The following is a 24,185-nucleotide window of genomic DNA, read 5'->3' on the forward strand; positions in this document are numbered from 1 at the left end:
AGTAAGTTCACATTTAACTTTATGAAATAGGACCAAAGTGTTTGACAAGGAACTAACACAATATTATCTTCTTAATTCTCTACAACTTGAGCAACTTTAGTGGTTACTTTTCTTGTGATAGCCATTCTAGTTGCCAAAATTTTCCTTACTAGTTAGTTGTCCTGAGTATCTTTCCATGGGATTATCATCCATTAAGATATTATTGTGGTCAATTGTTGAAATCTTTTTGTATAAATTTTTAAAAGTCTTTATAAAGCTTTTAAAAGTGTTTACTACTGCAATGTAAAGGTTCTTTATATATTTTGGACACACTGTACAATGTGTGCAATGTGTATGTTTTCTCAATTTTTTTCTTTTCTATGGTTTTTGTTTTTTAATAGTATAATTTTAAGTACACATATTTTAGATTTAGATGAAAATCACCTATTTGTATGGACAATGATTTTAGTATTAAAGAAATTTTTTCTTTTTTGTGGGTGCAGTAAACTTAATTGGTGGTATTCAGGAGAGTAGGGCTCTCCAGGCCTCTCTTGTTATTTTCAGGGTCTGGGATGGAAACTGTGAAAGAGATGCTCAGTGTTGGAGACTCACTTGGGACAGGCACTCCACAGCAGCCAAGGGTTTTTCCCTTGCTCTCATGTTCTTGCTGGGGTAGGTAGACCAGGGGTTCTTACTCCTTGGAGGCCATGTAGACCATGTGGTCCACTACTCTTCTACAGTAGCTGTATTCATTGCCATACCAGGAAATGAGCTTCACAAAGTTGTCATTGACAGCAATGCCAGCCCCAGCATCAAAGGTGGAAGAGTGGGTGTCATTGTTAAAGTCACAGAAGACAACCCGGTCCTCAATGTAGCACAGGTTGCCTTTTAGTGGGTCCTTGAATGCCTGCTTCACCCCCTTCTTGATGTCATCATACTTGGCAGCTTTCTCTAGGTGGCATGTCAGATCTACAATAGACACATTGGTGGTAGGAATATGGAAATTTATGCTAGTGAGCTTCTCATTCAGTTCTGGAATGACCTTTCCCACAGCTTTGGCAGCACCAGTGGATACAGGGATGATGTCCTGGGCAGCCCCCTAACCATCACAGCACAGCTTCCCAGAAGGGCCGTGTATAGTCTTTTGGGTAGCAGTGATGGCACGAACTGTGGTCATGAGTCCTTCCACAATACCAGTGTTTTCATGGATGACTTGTCTGGGGGCTAAGCAGTTGGTGGTGCAGGAAGCATTGCAGACATCCTTGAGTGAGTTGTCATACTTCTTGTGGTTCACACCTATCACAAACATGGGGGTATTGGCAGAAAGGGTGGAGATGATAACCCTTTTGGGCCCACCCTTCAAGTGGGCTCTGGCCTTCTCCATGGTCATGAAGGTACCACAACATACTCAGCACCAACATCACCCCATTTGCTTGCTCCTGGAAGATAGTGATGCCCTTCCCATTGATGACAAGCTTCCCATTCTCAGCCTTGACTGTGCTGTTGAACTTGCCACGGATAGAGCCATTCTCGAACATGTAGACCATGTAGTTGAGGTCAGTGAAGGGGTCATTGATGGCAATAATATCCACTTTGCCAGATGAGCTGGCAGCCCTAGTAACCCAATATGGCAAAATCTATTTACTCTGACCTTTGCCAACATGTCTAAGGGACAAGGCTGGCACTGCATGAGAAGATGCTGTCTCTGGAACAGGGAGAAACATAGAATTGTATTTAAGAAACCTTAACCTAATCAAAGTTCTTAAGTATCTTCTATGTTATCTTGTAAGTACTGTTGCCAAGGCTCTTTTAATCTGGGATAATTTTTGTCTAAGTTTTGATTTTTGGTGTGAGGTACAGACATGTTGTGATTGGGTGTGGTTTATAGTCAAAAGGTACATGCATGAGTGCCTTTTATTTAAATTGCTGTGAAGAGACACCATGAGCACAGTTGGGGCTGACTTACAGTTCAGAGACTTATTAGTCTATTGTCATCCTGATGGGGAACATAGTGGCATGTAGGCAGACAGTGTTGGAGAAGGAGCTGAGAGTTCCACATCTAGATCAGCAGGCAGCAGTAAAAGTAAGACAGTGGGCCTAGCTTAATTAAGCATTTTAAACCCCAAAACCTTGAACTCCCTACAGTGACATACTTCCTCCAACAAGACTATATCTACTCCTATAAATCCATACATCTTAATGCCACTCCCTCAGCATTCAAATATATCAGTCTTTGAGGTTCAATCGTATTCAAATCACAACAATGTCTTCAGTGTGATGATGACCACATGGTAGAATCTATCAGAGGTAGGGACTAATACAAAGTGATTTAATCCTTGTGGGTACTGCTTTGAGAGGAAACAATTCTGGTCTTTAGGAAGAAGTTAGTTATTTCTCAAGAGTGTTGCATAGGAGCAAACCTGAAGTGTCCCTGGTCTCTGGTCTTGTGTTCTGTCTTAGAGCCTCCAATACACATACTCCTGTTACTGTATGCTCCATCATGAAGCTCTCATCAGAGATGACTTTCTAGAATTCTGTTTCATGGTTTTCAGGCCTCTATAATTGTGAACCAAATAAATGCTTTTTGCCCCATGTCAGGCTTTCAATAGAAAATAATATTTTAATTCTTTTTTTGGAAGTTTAAGTTCTTTTACCTCATGAGGACATCCAGTTGTCTAAACACCATTTCCTAAAAGTCAAATGAATTTTCTCTCACTCTCTACAAATGAATGTCTGCCTGATATCACATTAACTTATTAACTCCAGTTTTGCATTAGGTTTTGATATTGGAGTTGAGCCTTCTCATTGTTCTCTTCTTTTGAAATTTATTTTGGTTATCCTACGACTTTTATAATGCTACATCATTACTTGGCCAATTTCTGTTCTGCCTTCCTATCAAATCTGCAAAATCTAGTTTGGTGCAATTTTGATAAGCATTGATTCTATCAAGTATTTTAGTTAATGCACATGGAATACATTTTGAATCATTCAGAAATTTTACTTATCAATGTTTGCAATTTTTAGTGTGAAAATATTTTACATAGTTGTTACATTTTATTTTAATTTTTTTGTTGTTTTTTTAAGACAAAGTTTCTCTGCATAGCCCTGGCTGTCCTGGAACTCTGTAGACCAGGCTGGCCTCAAACTCAGAAATTCACCTGCCTCTGCTTCCCAAGTGCTGGGATTAAAGGCATGCACCACCACTGCCAGGCTATACTTTGTTCTTATGCATTATATATCTCTGTGAGTTTATGTCTCTTAGTCTCTTATCTCTGTTGAGAGATTTGAGGTCTCATGAATATATGTGGCTTTTAAACTGTTCCTGTAACTATATGGTGGTTATATTTGAGAATTTAATAGTAGTTGCAACTTTATTTCTAAATATTTTTATACTTCAAAAAATGTTCAAAAGTTTTGTGGGCTTGTTTTTAAGTTGATGTCTTCCCTAAAGTTTAATAAATGATTAATATAAGAAGTGCATGAAGGAGAAAACCTTATGATAATAGTTAGGGGTATCATGAATTTTATTCTTCCTATGTACTGGTTTTTTTTTCCCCTGAACATCTTATTTAGCTCATTTAGTTTCCATGAATAGCTGTGGGGAGCAGAAGGAATGCTGTGTGTGAATTCCTGAGTAATTGTGTTCTGTTGATATGGCCACGAGGTTATCAAGAGCCTTAATTTCAGACACAAAAGGAAATGGCAAAGTATTCCCCCTAGGCACTACCCCTCTGCCACGGTGAGGTCCAGGAGAAGGCCAAGCCTCAGTCTGGTCCATTTGTTGATTCTGACAATGTGTACACAAACCGTATACCTTAGCTTTCTCCCTCCAGATATGTACCATCTGAAAACTGTTCCTCCATAGAGGCTGCTCCTGCATAGACTAGCTAGACCTGTCTCCTTGATCTAGCTGTACACTAATAACCCTGCCTCCTTGTTTTTCAGTATGTTGAAACCCTGGCTTTTGTTCAGCTTCATATATAACCTTGCTCCTCTGTTGTGGTAATTTTAATGAATATGGCCCTGTAGGCTCATACATTTGAATACTTGGCCCCAAGTTTGTGGAACTGTTTGGGAAGGATAAGGAGGGGTGGCCTTGTTGGAGGAGGTGTGTTACAATGGGCTCTTATTGATCCCAGTTAGTGCTCTCTCTGCCTCATGATTATTGTTTCAATATCCCACCTTGCTTATCACCAAAGACTCACTATTCAAACTGTACTCAAGCCTCAACTAAATATATATATATATATATATATATATATATATATATATATATTATAAATTGCTTCGGTCATGGTGTCTCTTCACAGCAATAGAAAAGTAACTAAAACACTAGGCAGCTTAATATAATAAACATCTTGAGCTTCTGGAGTGCTGCACTTTTTCCATGTGAGAGCAAAGGCCATCTGATCCCAGCTTTCTGTCTGCTTGTTATCATTTCATTCCCTTGCTGCTCTCCCCACAGGCTGCAAATGACCTTGTGTGTTAGATCTATTAGTATGGTGAAATATACTGCTACAAAACAAAAGCACAAAGGAGTTAAATCTGTCTAGATGCCACATGTAGAACTACTTAACAATTCAATAAGTTAGTCAAAATACAAGTAGTAAATATGTCCTGGTATTTTAATTTCAAATGGCCTCCTGAATTTTCTTAATGCCTATTAATATTTTTGTAGTAGAAAGCAATCCTTTTAAATACCATAGAATAATTTATTGGTGGACTCCATTCTTGCTTATTCTGATATATCATTCTAAAATTTAGTCATTAGTTAAGATGGCTAACTTTAATTACCAATTCAACACAACCTAGAATTACTTGGGAGAGAGTATCAATGAGGGATTATCTGCGTCGGATTGGCCTGTGGATATTTGTATGGGAGTATGTGTATGTGCATGTGTAACTATTTAAATAAGTTAAGTGATATGGAATACTCAGCCTACTATGGGCAGTGATATTCCCTAGGCAGGGATTCCAGGATTATATAAGAACATAAGTGTTGAGCTGAGCATAAGCAATCAAGCAAGTGAGCATGTACGTGTTCATTTCTCTCTGCTCTTGACTGTGGATGCTGTGTGAATATCTATTTCAAATCCATAGGTTGCCCTCCTCACAATGATGTGCTGTCTACTGGAATTTTAAGCTGCAATAAAAACTTTTGTCCTATAAGCTGCTTCTTGTCAGAGTATTTTATCACAGCAATAGAAATGAAATTAGGACACTAACTTTGCTTCAGTGAGTAGAAATCTTTTATTTTTTCCTCATTAAAATGTATCTTATTAGTGTTATAAAAAAATTTCACACAGAGCCTATACAAACTGTGGGACATTCTGTAGCAGGTTTCTTTTTCTATTTTTAAAAATTTATTCTAAAAGTCCTGCGAATAAAAAAAATCACACACCAACATTAACTAGCAGTTTTCAATATACAACAAATGTGCCACCCTTGTCTTCAGATACACAATGAGAAAGCAAAGAAAGCTTATATATTTCCAAATAAATTATTATGTATATAAGCCATACAATTCCATGTTTTTTGTGTACCTTAAGTAGATTCCCATGTGACATTTAAACTGACATTTCTGCTGTTTTTGTGTCTTGTTAGTAGACAGGCTATTTAATGTCTCCAAGCCAAAAGGCCATCAGAAAAAGCTTTTGTCTTATAATTAAAAATTGCTACCCTGGAGCTGTTTTGTTTAGCAAAGACACAGAGCTAGGAGTCTTACAGAGCTGTTATTTCTGAGATGGGAATGAAGCACTTTGATCTTTTATCGTGGCACTCATGAGGAGCCTCATTTCTCATTTATTTTAGGTAAAGAGCTTATATAACAGTAGATGTGTTCAGCTATTCAGGGAAGACTGGACTCACCAATATCTGGCTAGCCCAGAGTCTTGGATAATGCTTCTACTTAGGAGAGCTTTGAATGTACCTGTCTTTAAAACATTAGTGGTTCTAAGCAGCTTGCACACACAGAGACACACTCTCATACACAGACACATGTTGTGGGAAATAATAAAAATGGCACCATCTGGCGCTATGGCCAGCTACTCTCTACCCTGGTGGTCTTGCCCCACCTGGTGGTCTTGTCTTTTGGCTAGCCCCTGTCAGCAGTCTTCCCAGCTCTGGTTCACCTCTTCAGAGCTTCCTATTCCTTCTCAACCATCCACCACCTGCAGCTAATTGTCACAAATTCCCTTAACCTGACAGTAAATCAAAACTCAAATAATCAGTCAGATTTATAAATCAATACATTCTCAAGTAACAAGATGCCCACACAATAATTTCAGAGCCAACTTATAATGATATAAGCTGCCCACCTAGATTAGACAAGTTAGCCCAATTATTTTACCTTTTTATGACATTCATAGCTACCTGTGGCTATTTAAAGCCATGCAGAATCTGGATTGTCTTCCTCTTCCTCCATTTTCCTCCCTTCTCCTCTTCCTCTCATTCTTCTCCCCCAAACTTTTCAGCTCCACCTTCCCTTCCACTGCCCAATCACTAGATCTAGCCTTTATTTTACAAGTTAATGTGGGAAGAAGGTTCACAAGAAGTCACTGTGTGCTTGATTCACTCTTCCTCTGCAGCCCCTCCTGGGAAAGCAGAATTAGCATCAAAATACAAGCAACTCCAGGGCTATCCACAACAGACACACACACATACATACACTTACTGATGAACATACATGTACATACACACACATACTCATACATGCACACATATGTACACACAACTATATGACCAGTCACTAGAGAACCACAGTCACCCAAGTGACCAAGTCACCAAATGTTTCTCTTCTTCCTATGGATAGGACCCAGGCTTCAAAACTGATAAAAGTCATTCAAAATCCAACTTTTAAATATAAAATAACTAGAGCTTGGGGCTTCACCTAGATTAATATTTAAATATATATATGTACATATACACATATATATGCCAAGATCCATCTGATATTAAATCAACTTTATAAGCATAATGATATTGGCTGATCCAACTTGCCCATATATAAAACTAAATTCATGTTTAATATTGGCACTTGTTTTAATTTAACTTTAAAAGCTATTTTTAACTCTTTGAGAGTTTCATACACTGTATTTTAATTATATTTACTTCCTCTTGTCTAGTTCTTCCCAGATCCATTTCTTCCTCCACACCCACCATGGTTTTGTCTCCATTTTTAGTTAAAAATTAAAAGCTAGATCATAACAGAATCACTTCCCCTTCTTTATCCTCCCTCCACCCCTCTCACACTCTGCTCTCCTAGCATCACTTCCCCTTCCTTATCCTCCCTCCACCCCTCTCACACTCTGCTCTCCTAGCATCACTTCCCCTTCCTTATCCTCCCTCCACCCCCTCACACTCTGCTCTCCTAGCATCACTTCCCCTTCTTTATCCTCCCTCCACCCCTCTTACACTCTGCTCTCCTTTCCAAGCTGATATCCTTTTTCTTTATGAGTGTTACATATACATTTATGCAGGAATACATAAACATAACCTGAACCCACTTAATGTGGCTTTAGTATCTATAATCTTAGGGTTGACAACACTGTATGGATAGCCAATTGGGAACTCAACCCTGTAAGAGGCTAGTTTTTCTCCCTTTCAGAAGTTGGCTATAGCTCTTTGTTTAGAGTAGGACCCCATTAGACTCCCTTGGGTCGCCATGTCTACTGATAGTGCCAGTGCTCAGGTCGTGTTTATGTAACCATATGTTGACATATCACAGCTATTGCTTCCATGCCATTTGTCAGAGACAATCTTACATCTGACTTTTGGATGAGTATTGTTTGCAATATTTCCACACATAACTTCTGTGAGGCTTCCTGAGCCTCAGATGTAACTTTTTTTTTTTCCTAGATGTGTTTATTGGGTCTAGGCTCATCATAGTCTGTTGATATCTACATTAGAACTAGTTCTGTCTTTCTGCAATCATCTCCATTTGCTGTAAAGAGAGACTTCTATGCTGAAGGAGGTACACATATTTATAGGTATCAGAAAAAGTTTTAGAATGCAGCTAGAAATTGTGCTGGTCTAGTCGTTGACAGTCGTAGGTTCTTTTCTAAAATACATGACTTGACTAGTTCCAGGAAGTTGGGTTTCTCATACCAAACACCATTTCTCTCCTATCTAGTAGTCCTTAAGAAATCCAATTAGATAACTGTTGGTTACAGCCAACATGTGATGATCACTGTTGCACTGGTAGGACTGTTTTTTAGTATGATGGCCATTATTATATACATAGGCATCATAGCTGGGTAGGACTACTGATTGCCCCTTTACCTTTGTGACTTACATAGACTTGCTGGTATTATGAAAGCTAGACTACAGGATGGAGGCTTTTAGATTAGACTCAATTTGAAATTATGAGTCCTGTGCCCAAAGTATGTGTTGTCTTCAGCAATAGCCATTTACCTTCAATATCTGAGAGGCAACCAAGGGCAATAGTAATAGCCTGTACTGTTTTTAGAGTTTCCTGGTCTACCTTGACTAACACCTTAAACAGATTTCTCATTCCTGTCTAACAAACCAAACTAAGGGTTTGTTAGATAGTCTATAGCTCTTATAGGGAAGCCTTGCTAGCACAAGTTGTATAAAATATATCCACATGTATATGTGTGTGCACACACACACACATACACATGCATATAGATATGTATATGTATGTGTGGTCTATATTTACAATATACACTTATATCAATCATATATAATTTTAGGTAAATGTAAAATAATATAAGTTTTTAAGATTTTACCAAACATCCTTCATGCTATTTGTCCCCATCAACTCCAGTTTATGCTGCTCATATCCTCTTTGGTGTATGGTCAACCAACCAAAGGCCAAATTATTAAAGACAACTAACTCTCCCTGTCCCAATGGCTAAGGGTCATTAGCACCTCCTCAGCTAGGGATGGTACTTTATGCCAAACCCCAGACTCCATGGTGGGATCTTGTCTGATTTGAGCTCATACAACTCTTGTGGATGCTGTCATAACTACTATGAGTTCATATGTGCAACTGTTCCAATGTGTCAAGAAATGGTCTTTCACTGCAGCACCTCTGGCTCTTTCTTACAATTGTTCTGCTTCCTCTTTCATAATTATCCCCAAGCTTTGGGGAGAGAGTATTATTAATTTATTTTTAAATGTTTTGTTTGTTTTCTCACTTTGAGACAGATTTTCATGTATGTCAGTGTAGCCTCAAACTTTCAGTGTAGCTGAGGATGACCTTAAACTTCTGATCCTTCTGCCTCTACTCAAACTGGGATTACAGGTGTTTATAGCCATATCCTGTTTATGTAGTCCTGGAGATCAAATCTAGAGCTTTGTGAATGTTAGGCAAACACTCTAATAACTGAGCTGCAACCTTAGATAATTTAAAATAGTTAAGAAGATATCTTATTAAATCCTTCTCTGCACACTTAGTTATACTCTCCCTCCACCCTTCTGTGCCATATAGAATTATGTATCTAAGAGTCCATATGGAAGGTCAGAGAGTGTTCGAATTGCTCTGTGTCTTTTTAGGTCAAGAAACAGTGAGTCTTAGGAGGCAAGTTCAGTCATTGGGATTCACCATGGCTGCTCAAAATAGCTTGAAATAGCTGGTATCAATGTGGTAAAATTAGCCCAGCTGCAATAATGCATTAGTTATGAAAAGAAGCTGCAGAGCACCAAAGCCATGGATTTTGCCCACATTGGTATGCCTGTTAACCATGCACACACCTCTGTTCAAACATTTAGAAATGCAGACCCTGTCAATAAAGACATACTTTGGAAAACAGTGTGGTCTTAATATTAAAAAAATTCTGAATAAGTAGAAATGGTTACTTTCAAAGGTCAGAGTATGGTGTTGGGAGCTATTCGAGGTACCTAAATTTCCTGTTATGGCCATCTGGAAGACCATAAATTAATATTTCTCCTAGTCAGGATACCTTCAAAGAATAAAGAAAGAAGGGGTGACTTAGGGATGATGGTGTTAGTGGGAAAGACAATGTGTTGATTTTTAAAAACAACATGGGAAGATAAATTCTGTGTGATATTAATAACTTGTGAAAGTTATATAATTTCAGAAGGCTAACCTGGGAGCAATCCAAAATTTATTTTTGGAAAAAAATGTGTCAGACACATTTACACAAAACCAGTTTTCCAACCTATCAAAGATAGAAACTTTGGAACTATATGTTGGAACCCAAATCTAAATTAAAAACAAAACAAAACAAAAGGAGTAATGGTTGTTTTAGAATAAAATGCATATTTTATTGGTGGCAAAAATAATAATTCAACCAGCCAACTCTTTCATGGAACTAAAACAGAGCTTTGGACCTATGTGGCTTTTAACTTGATCTAAATTGTGCAAAGATCAAGAATAAAATTCTGTGATACACCAGTAAGGACATTCAACACTGTTTAGCAATTCTGTTATATTTTTAAAGCTCCTGTTAAACCCTCTTATAGATAGTGTAACACTTCATATACTGGGGGCTGGAGAGATGGCTCAGCAGTTTAGAGCATTGGCTGCTCTTCTAGAGGTCCTGAGTTCAATTCCCAGCAAGCACATGGTGGCTCACAACCATCTGTTATGTAATCTGATGTCTTCTTCTGGTATACACATAAGATCAAGCACTCATACATAAAATAAATCTTTAAAAATTATGTACCAAGGGTAAATTTAATCCCATGATAGAAAAATATTTTAAATAATTATGTATAGAGACATGTTATATAATTGTATAGGATTTTCAGAAAAATTATAAATTCAGCACAAGGTCTCCAGAGTCATGGATGTTAGAGGGAAAGATATGACTCAATTAAGGTAAATATGATTAACTGAGAATAGTTGGTTAGTGCAATTAATATTATCTTGGGAACAAGAGGAAATAATTGAATCAGTAAAAAATACAGTTGAACACTGCCTGTTATGAAAGGAAAATCAGACATGTTATTTAGGTCTCTTACCTGAGCTGCTGAGTAGTAATTGTTGCTAGCTGGTAGGAGATAAAAAAATTGCACCCTTCCAGTGGGTCTATCAACCATATCTCAGGGATCACTGACCAACACAACAGATTTGGGGGGGGGGAGCGAGGGGAAGGTTTTTTTTTTTAAAGAGATAAAAACATGAAGTTGAAGAGGTAGGAAGGTGGGGAGGTTCTGGGTAAGTGTTGGAAAGGAATATAATCAAAGTATGAAAAATTGTAGGCATAATGTCATTGTGCATGGTGTTAAGATTATCCTTTTATGCTGATTTCTGTGCCCCCATATCGGGTTGCAAGACATGGCTCCCCAATTATTCTGATTAGTCAGTAAAGAAGCTGATCAGTCAATGACTGAGCAGGGGAGAGAATAGGGATAGACTTTCCCCCAGCAAAGGGATGGAGGAATGAAAGAGAGGGAGGAAGGATTCACTATGGTGAGAGAGTCCAGGAGACATCATGAGAAAACATCTGGAGCCCAGAGAGCCAGATGAGTTAGTAATATAGATATTACTGGGATTTTGACTGGGAGTTAGCCAGATTAGCTTAGAGGATTAAAATAGAGTAATATTGTTCAGTTATTGTGCCCTTAAAACTTGTTAACTAAATATAATATTATAGTCTCAATTATTTGGGAGCTAGCTTGGGTAAGAGGAAAACTACAACAAACACTTATTAAATTGTTACTATATTATTTTTTTAAAAAAAAAGGAAAAATGAGATAGTGATATGTTTAGATTGATGTCTTTAAAAATCACTTTGAAAATATTACTGGATTTAATGATAGTATGCTCAGGTAAATTGCATTAAGAATAGTTCTGCAGCATTCTAGGCCCTTTTATAGAGTAAGTATTATGAGGAGACAGCCCTAGGGTAGGAAAAAGTTCACCCTTGAAAGCATAAAAACATGCTCAATGAATATAGCAAGGAGGTCATCATGGTATTCCACACCAAAGAAGACCTTTGATACCAAATCATGCTTTGGGTGATATTATCTAGTGGGTAAAATGGTACACATGGCAAGACAGGAAGGCTGTTGGGTGGAAATGGTATGAAGCACAGTTCCAACCACAGGGAACCTAATGCTCTGAGAAGATGGCTATAGGGAATATTGCAGATTGCCTCATTCAGAACTGAGCCCAGGCGCATTCTAGTGTGCCTTCTTAAGCTTCATAAACTAGTGAGGTAAAAGTTATTCTATGCTCATTTCTGCTGTGACTTATCTTTTGTCAGACAGATGTCTTCATAGAGACTTCAGCTAAAATGAGTGTTGGAAAATTTATCAAACATAAAAACAAGTAAAAAACTGAAGATGTATCGATATTCATTACACAAATGACCAAAAGAGCAGAAAGAAGCTCAGCTTCACTAGATATGCTAATTAGTTTCAATTGTTAATGTGATGCAAACTAGAATCACTTTGGAAGAGTCTCAATGAGGGGGTATCTAAACTAGGTTGGCCTGCAGGCATTTCTCTTGGGGATTATCCTGATTACTTTATTTTAGGGTGGGAAGACCGGCCCACTGTAGGTGGTATCATTCCCTAGGAAGGAGACCCTAACTGTATAAAAGTGGAGGAAATGACTTGAGACTTGGCATGCATACATTCTTTGTTCTCTGTTCCTTGTTATCGATACACTGTGACCAGTTTCTGTCACTGTGATTTATTTTCTATGACTAGAGATCTGGAATTATGAGCTAAAATAAGTCCTCTCTCTCACAATGCTTTTCTCAGGGTATTTTATCACCATAACAGGAAATAAAGACATGAATTACTAGGGAAATGAACATCAAAATGATGATGTGATACCACCCTATTCTCAGTACTAAGGCAATTACCACAAAAAGTAGAAAATCAGTGATGATGACATTGTGGAGAAGTTGCAACTCTTGTACACTATTGGTCAGAATGTACAATGATACAGTACTGTGGAAGACACTACGGTAAGTTCTCAAAAAACTAAGACAGTTACTGTATCATCTAACTATTGGTTTAGATGCAGTAACATTACAAGTCATGGCAGGAAGAGATGTTCATTCACCAGGCTGAATAAAAACATCATTCTCAATAGCTAAAATAGAAGTATCCAAGTATCTAAGGAAGAATGAATAGGTAAGAAAAGCATGGCATATGCATGAGTGAATATTATTGACCCTAAAAAATAATGGATTTTGACAAATGCTGCAACATTACGTGTCTTGAACTCACTCAGCCAAATAAGCCAATCACAAAAGGATAAATATTGCATGGCTTGAAGCATCCAAGAAACTTAGGATAGTTAATATCACAAGCGACAAAATAAAGAATGGGGTAAAGGAGACTGGAAAGTATTGTTTAGTGGGTATGGAGTCTCAATTTATAAGATGAAGGAGTTGTGAAGATAGAGAGTAGCAAGTTAAAATGATAATGTAAATGTTCTCAGTACCATGAACTGCATCCTTAACATGATTAAGATGATAAAGTTTGTGTTATGTATGCTATACGCCAGTTGAAAATTAGTGGAAGTTAACAGAGAAGTTAAGATGGATGAGAGTTAATGGAGTACATTGCACATATTTCAGTAGGCAGATCAAAGTGCCAGTGCTTTGAACTTCAGCTATCAGCCTTGCTCACATCTTCTTTTTCTTTTCTTCTTTCAATTTTTCATTGGTGCATATTACATATTTATGGGTTTTATAATGACATTTTCATTCAAGTAAATCATGTATTTGACTATATTCACCCCTCAAGTCATCTCCTTTCTTCCTTTCCATAAAATTGAGACTTGTGGGTTTTTTTTTTTTTTGATTTACCAGGCAGTTTCATAATTATTTCTACTTTGGTGGTAGTTGCCATATTAATAAGGATAAGGTGGTATTACTTTGCCATTTTGATTTAAATTTCCCTAGTGATTTATCCTTTTAAATTTCCTGTTGATGTCATAAACAACAACAACAAATAGCACCTTAGAAGAGTAGGGTTTATTTTGGCACACAGGTCTGGGCTATAGTTTATCATAGCAATCATATCACAGGGCAGTAGCATCCTGTGTGGGCCATTGCTGCATCATGATTTGGGATTTTCTTTTTTTCTGGGAAGCATAGTCTTTGGTTTAAAAAGTTTTATAAACTATCAAATATTCTACAAATCAAATCACTTTTTGTTGACACAAGTGAGGATCTGTTTTGTTCTTTATTAAAGCCTAATGGAGTGGCTGCTGTCTCTGGAAATTACGAGCCATGGGCTCTAAAAGCAATAAGATTCTGAAGAGATTGGCCCAGATGCTTGAACTGAAGGCAAATAAGATCTTGTTAGCATCATAAAATTGATTATGGTATCTGTGACTCTGAATTAACATAAATCCTTACCTGTGATTATTTAGAATAGAAAGCCTATTAAAGATAAGACTTACTAATTGGAAAAATTAAAAATGTAAGGTTTTGTGTGTGTGTGTGTGTATGTGTGTGTTTATGTGTATGTGTGTGTGTATGTCTGTGTGGGTGTGTTTAGAGTGGAGTGGGATTTTTTTCCAATCTGCTCAGAGAATTTAAAGAAGGAAAAAAGATAAACCACAATGTAAATTTCTTTTCATAAAGCATGGTCAGATAGCCATGATAGCCTCTGTGCTTCATTAGGAAGTCTCTTCTTTCTCATTTGTGCTGACCTGGTAGGGGAAAAATAGTACAGTTAGAATGTGATACTTTCTGTTGCTGAACTGATCTGCAAGGCAGGGTGGATCTCTAACTCAAGTGTTGGGCCACTTACTAGATAGAATGGGACTAAGAAATATGAAGGCACATAGGACAGATCTCCAAATGTCCAAGACTCTTAAAAGCTCAAATAGCAGTCAGGATTCTTTGAAAGAAGCAAAAACATCCATTGTGTTAGACTGACCCTTTTTTTTTTTCCTTTTTTTTTCTTTCTTTAATTTTGACAGGTCTGTGATGACCCCAACTTCAGAGATTTACTCACTTGGTATACTGCTCACTTATCTTGGTAGTGTGGCCAAATGCCAAATATTTGACAAAAAGAAACTTAAGGTTTAAGAGAGGATACAGTTTATTATGGTGGTGTGGAGTGTGAGGAGAATTTCCATAGTCATGAAACAGAGAGCAAAGAATGTTGGTACTCAGCTCATCCTCCTCATTGGAAAAACATTGTAATCAACCCAGATCCCCAGCCCTTGGGAATGTACCTATCACATCCAGGGTGGATGTTCTCTCCTCAGTTAAACCAGAATTTTAGAAAATCCTCCTAAGACCCAAGGACTTACAGAAGGGATGACTGCTAGAGGATTCCCAGGCAAGGTGAAAACGAAGTGCTGCTTAGCATCATCCAGAGACAATCAGTAGGATGCGACTGGTAGAGTGCACATAAATAGACAAACAGATGGACTAGAAATCAGCTTTCATAAAGAAATTAGCTCATAATTATGGAAGCTACTAAGGTTCCTGACAGGTTGTCTGCAAGGCAGAGAGAGAGAGAGAGACATTGGGATACCTATACAACAGCTCAGTGCAAGCCATTGGCTGATACAGCCTCCAGTCTGGCATATAAGGTGTAAGTTCTGAGTGTATTGGAATCTGCTCATGTAGGTCTTGGCTTCCCACAGCTGTAGACTTGGAAAAAGAGAAAAGTGGTCTCCTCTCTGTCTTTCTGTTCCCTTCCTCCCAGCTGCCAGTTGATCAAATGAGGCTTGTGCACACAGAAGGTGGACTACTTCTGTGTGTAGACTACTGACTCACACAGGAGCTTTTCCAGAGACACCCTGAACAATAATCTACTCATTCTTTAGGTTCTCTTAATTTTGCCAAGTTGACCCACAAACACCATCATACCAGGAAGCCAATTTACCTGCCCTGTCATTTTCCTCCTATTCAGTAATCCAAATCTGTTCCCAGCATATTGACATTGCTGCAAACAGAAATTATGAGCTGGAGGGAAAAAGTTTAACCAACAAAAGCAGTCACAAGGCTTTGCTCATTTGCAATGTCAGAAACCTGGAATATGTGTGAGAACAGATTCCAACAACTCTAACCAACGAAGGGAGACATAATTTTAGACTGGGATGAATATTTTGTGTTGAGTGTACTTGCCAGAGATTCTGGGTTCAATATGTTCACTTGAACAACTCAAAGCATTTCATAGAAATGTGGGTGCAGTGTTAGTTGATGCTAGAGCTATGCTGTCAATCATTCCTTGGGATCATGTAGAGTAATGAATATAAAGATAAAGAAATACAGAAAAACAAAAAAAAAAAAGAAATACTGGGACATATTGATAATGTGCGAATTATTTATCTACATCTGATTATAACCCAATGTAGGAACCAGAGGAAGTTTCTTCAGTAAGCTTCCACTTTAGCCAAGAAAGAAGTTACAGAGATCTAGAGTGGCTGTCTTTTATAATCCAAAAGACTTGGACTTCTGTTCAGTGATAAAGTCCCAGGGGATCGGGCTCAGTGACAGAGGGAAGGCAGATGTAATTCTCATAGGAAGTTGGACTTGAGCAATGGTCACAGGGTTTGATTGTCAGGGATCATTGACAGAGGTCAGCTGGTTAGAGGTTCCCAGGAATGGAAGATGCTATGCAGCCATTCTTCCCTTGATCTGTATAACCGTTAAGACCAGAGCAATAAGAAAGCTTTAGGTAATCTGAGGAACAGGGGTGATGATTTATAACCCCTCTATTGTCCCACAGACTCACAGCTCATAACAAAGAAAGTTAGTAACTGGAGGAAGTACTCTATGGCATGCGGCAATTACGTACTGCAAAGCTTCTTCCCATTCTTCTTCTCCGTAAAAAGGCTAGCAGCCAATGAACCACTGAAATCTTAGGACATCATTAGCACAAGCTAGAGCAGGAGACCAGCATGAGCTGTGGTCCACTATTTACTGGGTTCAGGAAGTATAAATGGGGGATAGTCTGTGATTGCCAATATGCACCCAGTTACTTTCCCAAATGCCCATGCTTGTAGCTGGGATAGACACACTCTTCAGCATGTCTATATTGCTTCTGGGTCCATAAAGTGAAAGGTCTGGCAAGGTGTCTGGAAGCTGCTGTACTCAAAGTGCTTCCCAGATCAATGTCACACACTTGCTGGGGCGGTGGGCTCAGTGTTACTATCAGACAGTTGCAAAGGCAAGGCTACCAATTGCTCTTGTACCTCCTAATCGTTTCCTACCTCATTCAGTTCTTAGATCTTCGGTTTAGCTCTTCTTTTTGAGCACTGAGAAAATAGATGGGGCCTAGTTACAGTATCAGTGGTTTATCAGAGACAAGAGAGTGACTCACACTGATGCCGTGGCTCCGTATGTAGCTTGTTTTCTGAAGCCCATGGGCCCAGATTCTGTTACCCAATACACAGTTATCAAGTTGGTAAATCTCTGTTTCTAATACCCCCCAAAGACGCCACAGAATCTGTTTCCTTTCAGTTGGCACAAGCAACAGTGAGCCAAAGGCTGTATCATTTTTCTGACTCTGGGTGAGAAATTAGTCCAGGGATTGGCAAGTCCTCCTCCAAAGAGGCAAATAGACACATTAGGCTTTGTAAGCCACATGCGGTCTCTGTTGCATATCTTTTTTCCCAGTTAAACAATTTTTCAAAGTAAAACTGGTCTTTGCTTGCAAGACTCATATAAGATAGACTGCTTGCTTGATTTGGCCTCCAGGTTGTGGTTTTCTAACCCCCCAATTCACTCATGGGGACTTTAGCGACCTCAGTAGTCCTTAAAATACTATCCTGACCCATTATTCTTCTAATTCTAGGGTTACAGGGCCTAAGGAAAAAGTGTTCCACGAATATCTTGACACACTCTTTACTATCATTGAAATTAATTCCAGGTAAGTTGAGTGGTCTGCTCATGACACTCAACTGATTTTCAGGAACCTGAATTTCAAAAATTGAGACATTAGGAGACTAGCCACAGGCTTTGGGGCAAGTGAACAGTGAGCACCTTTTAAGACTAGCTTCTCCTGTTCTGTCCCCACACCATTCTCATTGAGGAGTCAGAGAACTGACCAGGGCTGAGACTGCAGACACATCAAATAGCTCAGCCGTAAGGGAGGAAGGATTGCGGTGTCCAGGAACCAGGGTTTTGCAAAATTAGATCCTTGAAGTATTGATTTTGAGTCTATTCACCAGTAAGCTATTTTGACTGAGAGTATTGTCTGACACAGATAAAAGCCAGTCAAATTTTAGCATTAATTGTGTACCCCAGATTCCTAAGGAAAATTCTTCCTACAGGTAATATAAACAATTATGTACCATGGGAATGTAAACAAAGCATTCTGAAATTGTTGGAAACTATGTAATTGAGTAAGCAGAAGCTGACTTATCTTTTTTTGTTCACTTTAAGAACATTTTAAATTGGTTTGTATATAATAAAATTTTAGCCTGTCATCAATACTTACATAAATAAACTGCAGCCTCTCTGGAATATAGATTGTCAAGAAACAATCAAGCTGTGGTTTACTATTTCACATAGTATACTTTCTCTCTCTGCAATAGTAAAAGCCACAACCCTGTGCTTTATTATAAAGAGCACAGCAAAGAGTAGGCAGCATTTTTCTTACTTTAGAAAGGCAAAGCTTAACAACAAACAATGTATTAGGAGTTTGACCTAAACAGTGAGCGATTCAACCTTTCCTTGCTGTGTTGGCTTAACCCCATCTCTAAGTGCTGTTGTAGCTGTAAGTACTTGAATCCTTCCCTTGGATTCTATGACCTTTAGTAGAAACATTTTGCAATGTGGATATGTGCATTCACCAATCACTTTTATCTTAGGTATTTGAAGGTATGCTTGTTTTTAGCAAGGATCCCTACTAGCCTGGTTCCCAGCATCTCTCTTAAGTTGAAACCCCAGCTTGCAGCATCCTGCTCTCAGAAACAATGCCAGGCTGCCCTCTATAACCCCTGGATAAATGTAGACACCTGATCTAAAGCTAGTCTACTTATATGTGGGGCAGTCACCTATGAGTTAAGTTGCTATAAGAGGGTTTCTTCTCTACAGGAGAGGTTTTAATGATCTTAGCCTGATGGCTTGAATTGTAATTTAGACTAAGGGGAATAGATCTTATTCTGTCAATGGGAGGAAAAAAGGAATGTCTAAATAGAAGCAGAGATGATGAAATCTGCTGAGAAGTCTTAATGACCAAAGATTCATAAAAGAGTGAAATAGTGGTCACAGATGCCAAAACTGAAGCTTTCCTTCATCTCTCCACTCGTAGCTGTCCTGTAGAGGTGACTACTGCCTTAGTAACAGCAACAAGAACTGCTATTCTACAGAGTAGGGAGGGACCTGCGAGGTAGACCAGATGCCACAGTGTTTTGGTATTGAATTATTCACTCACTATGTTACTGTTCATTATAGTTACCACCCTTCCTTTAAATGTGCAAGTCATAGAAGAAACTGGAACCTTATTCTATTCTAGGGACTACTGAGTTTATATTCTGTTCACTTCCTTCCATTGGACAGTCATCAGAGGCAAGCATCTTTTTGTTCCCAACATGTCTTCTCCAGACTATTGCTGACATCCTATTTCCTCAGAGGAAAGATAGCATGAACCATGGCTGACTGTATTTGTACTGGATACTCCATGTCATGGAGTGAATGCAGGAAGTGATGATGAGGAGCAGGAATAGGCACACAGAGAACAGACTAAGGCCTTTCCTTGATTTAAGATACTTTCAAAAGAGTTGCCAAGATTGGCGGTGTTATGGGTTTCATATGAAATGTTCCCTACAGGCTCATAAGCTTAGGTCTTCAGGTGGTGGCACTATTTTGAGGGGTTCTGGAAACTTTCGGAGGTATGGAGAAAGTAGGAGGCAGGGCGCAGGTCTCTGGCAGTACCTTGCCCCGGCCCCACCAGTCTTTGTCTACAATTTCGACCCATCAGGAGGTGAAGAAGTTCCTCCCCAAGATGTGCTTATCACCATGGTATTGTGCTTTAGTGCCTGGGATAACCAACCAACCATGGACCAAATCCTCTGAAATGGTGAGAAAAATCAATCTTTTCCCATTTAACTTGTTCTCTTAGGTGTTGTGCTTATAACTATGTAAAGGTAACTGATACAGAGAATCATGTATCGAACATATGCTTCTGTCTGAAACTCATATGGCAAAACTTTAATAGAGCCTTTTACTGGCAATTAGGTCCCAAGGGTTGACCCTTTATGCATGGATAGAATTTCTGTTCTTACATAAGAATGGCTGAAGAAATTACTCTGCTGTAGCCATGTAAAGCTGTAGCTAGAAAGTGCTTTTTTTCCCCCTTAACCAGAAGTGGGCCCTCCCTAGGTGAGCTATCAAAATGGTCCTCTAATCTCGTACTGTCGAGTCTTCACAACTGGGAGCAATAATCATTTGTTGTTCAGACCATCCACTCCATCCTACTGAATTGTTCTGAATTGCCCATGACATGGTAATAGAGCAGAATTATGTGAGAAAGGATGCTGCTTGGTCTGACAACAGAATTCAGGATATATCCTGGATTCTAATTCTCCCCAAAGCTTTTAGTGTCTAGCTAAAGAGACAAACCCAGTTTTTCCCTTACCCACTACACTTAAATCCTGTTCAAAGCCTGCTTGCAGGAGATATGGTCATCTCTAGATAGCGAGTAAGACCCAGAATAAAGCAAGCACTTTTCATCGTCATAGAGAACTCCTTGTTTTTCCCCTCTATTCCCCCTATGAGTCCCTGTAGGATCGTATTTGCTTTGTTTTGCCATTACAAAACACACCAAAGTACTTTATTAAAAATTGACACATGACTCAAGTTAAACCTCTTTTAGGAAAACTTGATAAAATGCTCAAAGTTTGGAAATAGATGGTGCTCCTCACCTGTTTGTGGTATAACTCATCTATCAAGTTTGTCAAAAATAGTCAAGACTACAAGCATCTAGGAGTTTGTTGGTGCAAAACAAGAACATACCAATGATCTCAAGAATCTTCTGCTTTGTGGAAAGCATAAAGGGACTCATCCATTTGTTACCATCAGAACATTCTTGAAGCTGGAAGTCTGTCCTGAAACTGGTACTTCGTTTTAGACCAAGTGAAATAGTTGTCTTTTCTTATTGGTGAATTTCTTCTGCACTTTTCTTATGTTTCAAATGGTTCTATTTGCTTATAAGTGCTGTGTTTCAAAAGAACATTTCTGAGCCATCTGTAATGATTTCTCAGCTTTTACTGTAGAGAATATTATGGTAAATTTTCTAATAAGCTTACGTTCTATTTGCAAAGAAAAATGTGTTTCTATTTTGTGGAATCTAAGGCAGAAATGAACACACCAGTGTATACACAAAGTTACTTTGAAATTTTAGGTCTTCAGTGAGTTAGTGGTTTCACACTGTGTGCTCTTAGTTCCCTATTATATAAGACAGAATAATTTTTTTTTAAATAGATGATTTTTTTCTCCCTACGGCAACTCTAATTCTCTGTATTTGCTCTGACTTCACATCCATGAGAGGAAGAGGCATAATTGTTACCACAGAGAGAGAAGGTTATGGAATAGGAAAGGCTTAGGGAATAGAACAACGAAGTGGAAAATGGTGAGAGGAGAAAGGCCAGAAAACGAGGATGAGAAAAATCCACAGAATGAATGTGATCATCTTTGTTTCCTCTCAGAAGTTGATTGCCTGGAGGTAATCAGTAGGAAACTTGAGACCTATTTCAAAAAAAATTCTAACAATAGAACTTCTCACATTCTACATTCATATTGATGTGGTATCATTGTATATGTGTACCAGTGGACAAAGCTGTCTGGTGAGTGTGCTATGTGGGGGACCAAAGTTCCTACCCATCTTGTGGAAAATGCACAAGTTCTCAGGAATGTGTACCTTAGATGGTACACTATGGTTGAGCAAGCCTTACCCAGGCCAGAGATCTACGGCAGTGTTAGTGAAAGGTTCAAACTAGATGCAATTTGGTCAAAATTAATTAAAAATAAAATTCCCTAGTAAATGAGGGTTTGTATCTTTACAGAAAATAAAATAGGATTTCTGTTTCCAGGAGGAACCTGTGACCTGGTTGTACAGACACATTGGTAAACTAAGGCCAGCACAGATGGGGACTAATAGTCTTCAAGAAGGACATGTACAAATCACACTGGAAAGGTGAGGTTGTTCCTGGGTAGCCTTTGCTCACACACATTGTGGAATGCTTGACAATTAGGTTCCTTGATATCCTTGCTGTATCAAGTACCACCCACTTCATGAAGATTATTTCTTATCAATTAGACTTGGTTTCCCCTGCTTCTTAAGTTTTATAGCTCTTTAGATTGTTTTGTTGGCACATAGTATATCACTTGGTTTTGAACCTATTTGTGGGCTTGCATACTTGCCTTGATCTTTCAATTAAATTTTGTTGTGATCATCCACATGCTTCCACCTTCCTGTACCTTGTGTGTCTGAGATACTCGGTAAATACTTATGTTAGAGGAAACACTGTAGAGAGTAAATACTAGAACATTCAGGGACATTAGCTTTAAACATACTAAATGGTGAAAGTAAAGCTTTGCCTTCTCCATCTCTTTCCTACCACCAACAAGTTCAATCCACTTTTGCTAGTAGTTGTCTATCCGAGTGTTTTCTAGGAGAGATCAGAAGACATTGGAGAGAGATCTGGAAGGGAGAAGGAGGCACTAGAAGAGATTTTGCACAGAAATTTCACTATAGACTCTGGTAAAACATCCTTCCATGTGGTACCCACTTCAGTTGGTGTCTGTGAAATCATGTCTTCTTTCCCAGGTTCTGTACAATGCTTCTATGACAAATACCAGGTTTAGGTAATGGTGACATAGATAACCTCAAAAAATATATTAGAAGGTTTCCTGAGGAAATTATCTCCTTTTTTTTTATGTGTTCATCATTTCAGTCTCAGCAAAGGCATTGCTGAACAGAAAAAACAGCACAGTGCCTCACAGAGTCTAGGGACTTGAGAGGCCAGACTCTGGGGTAGGAAACATCAGCCCGTTTTGACAGACAGAGGAATTAGACACCCCATTGGAAGGCAATTGTCAAAGCACAGGCAGGCTATGGGTGAGAGCATCATGGGTGAGGTTAACTTGTTTGATACAGGAGTACAATATTTGTTTTGATGAATCAAGTTCCCCCTAGGGAGTTGTCTTACCTGAGTCAGCAGGTTAGCTGAAGATGGTGGTGGCCCCAGTTGTTTTGACAGTGTATATGAATACTCTGGTATTCATATCGAGCCTGTGCCAAAGATAAGCCAGGCCACCAGGAGATAACCATGATCCTCCAGGTAGAGATAGATGATTCCAGAAAAATAGATCAAAGATGGTAATTTGACAAGATTATTGGATACATAGAAATTTGTGAAAATAAGGGTTCTCAGAAAAATGGTATATTTACATATGAAATGCAATAAAGTATTCAAAAGTAATATATTTCTGTAAAGAACTCACTTCCCCATCAATCTCCCTGATGCTATAAACATTTCTTGAAATATGTCTGATATATAAGTTTCTCCTCAATTTTATGCCATCAGTGACATAATTATATAATAAAAGCAGTTGAAATGGGAACATGGAGAATAACATTTAATTTAGATGTTTTCCCATTTCATGACTTTTGTGAGAAAATAATAGCTCTATTCTTGTTGAAGCAAAGCAGAAAAATATTGTTTCTTCTGAAGACCCCAGTCTTTGATAGAGTGTCTCTGCTCAGTGATTGTCTACAATCCTCTCATTTGTAAGTATATTTTTTTCTGGAATTTATTAAATGTAATCATATACCTTATTATAATTTATAGACATGGTTTTCTTTAAAAAAATAAAGTTTCATGTTGTTTATTGGGTATGACATGGCCATTACACACATGAACTCACATCAGCTATGGTAACCTGAACAAGACTGAGCAAGTTAAAAGTTTCAGCAGAGATGGATGAGTGACTGGTGGTGATGGATACTAAGGGAGGCAGAGTCATTTTTCTTTGGCGGATGACTACTTGTAGCTTACCCATGCTCCTGTGGCTGACCCCATGTCCATGTAATTGAATTCAATGAATTATAAAAAAAAAAAAAAAAAAGAAGACATGAGGTTGGGAGGGGAACGTGTTGGGAAGATCTGGGCTTGGGAAAGGATATGATCAAAATACATTGTATAAATACATGAAATTTCAAAGAATAAATAAAATATAGTTTAATTCATTAATAGAAGTTTTTTATATATACACATATTTGTGTGTCATTCAGATAAAAAGTCTTCATATAACTGGATTAAGCAAAACAGATCCCCTTGGACA

The 24,185-nt window shown here is 38.4% G+C and overlaps 1 pseudogene; it reads right to left on the reverse strand.

Annotated features, from left to right (window-relative positions):
* Positions 1-670: 670 nt before the first annotated feature.
* Positions 671-23,903, reverse strand: LOC116067844 (annotated as a pseudogene).
* Between the last annotated feature and the right edge of the window lie 282 nt (positions 23,904-24,185).

The sequence above is a fragment of the Mastomys coucha genome, unplaced genomic scaffold (assembly GCF_008632895.1).
Source record: "Mastomys coucha isolate ucsf_1 unplaced genomic scaffold, UCSF_Mcou_1 pScaffold22, whole genome shotgun sequence".
In the NCBI taxonomy this organism is placed as follows: domain Eukaryota; kingdom Metazoa; phylum Chordata; class Mammalia; order Rodentia; family Muridae; genus Mastomys; species Mastomys coucha.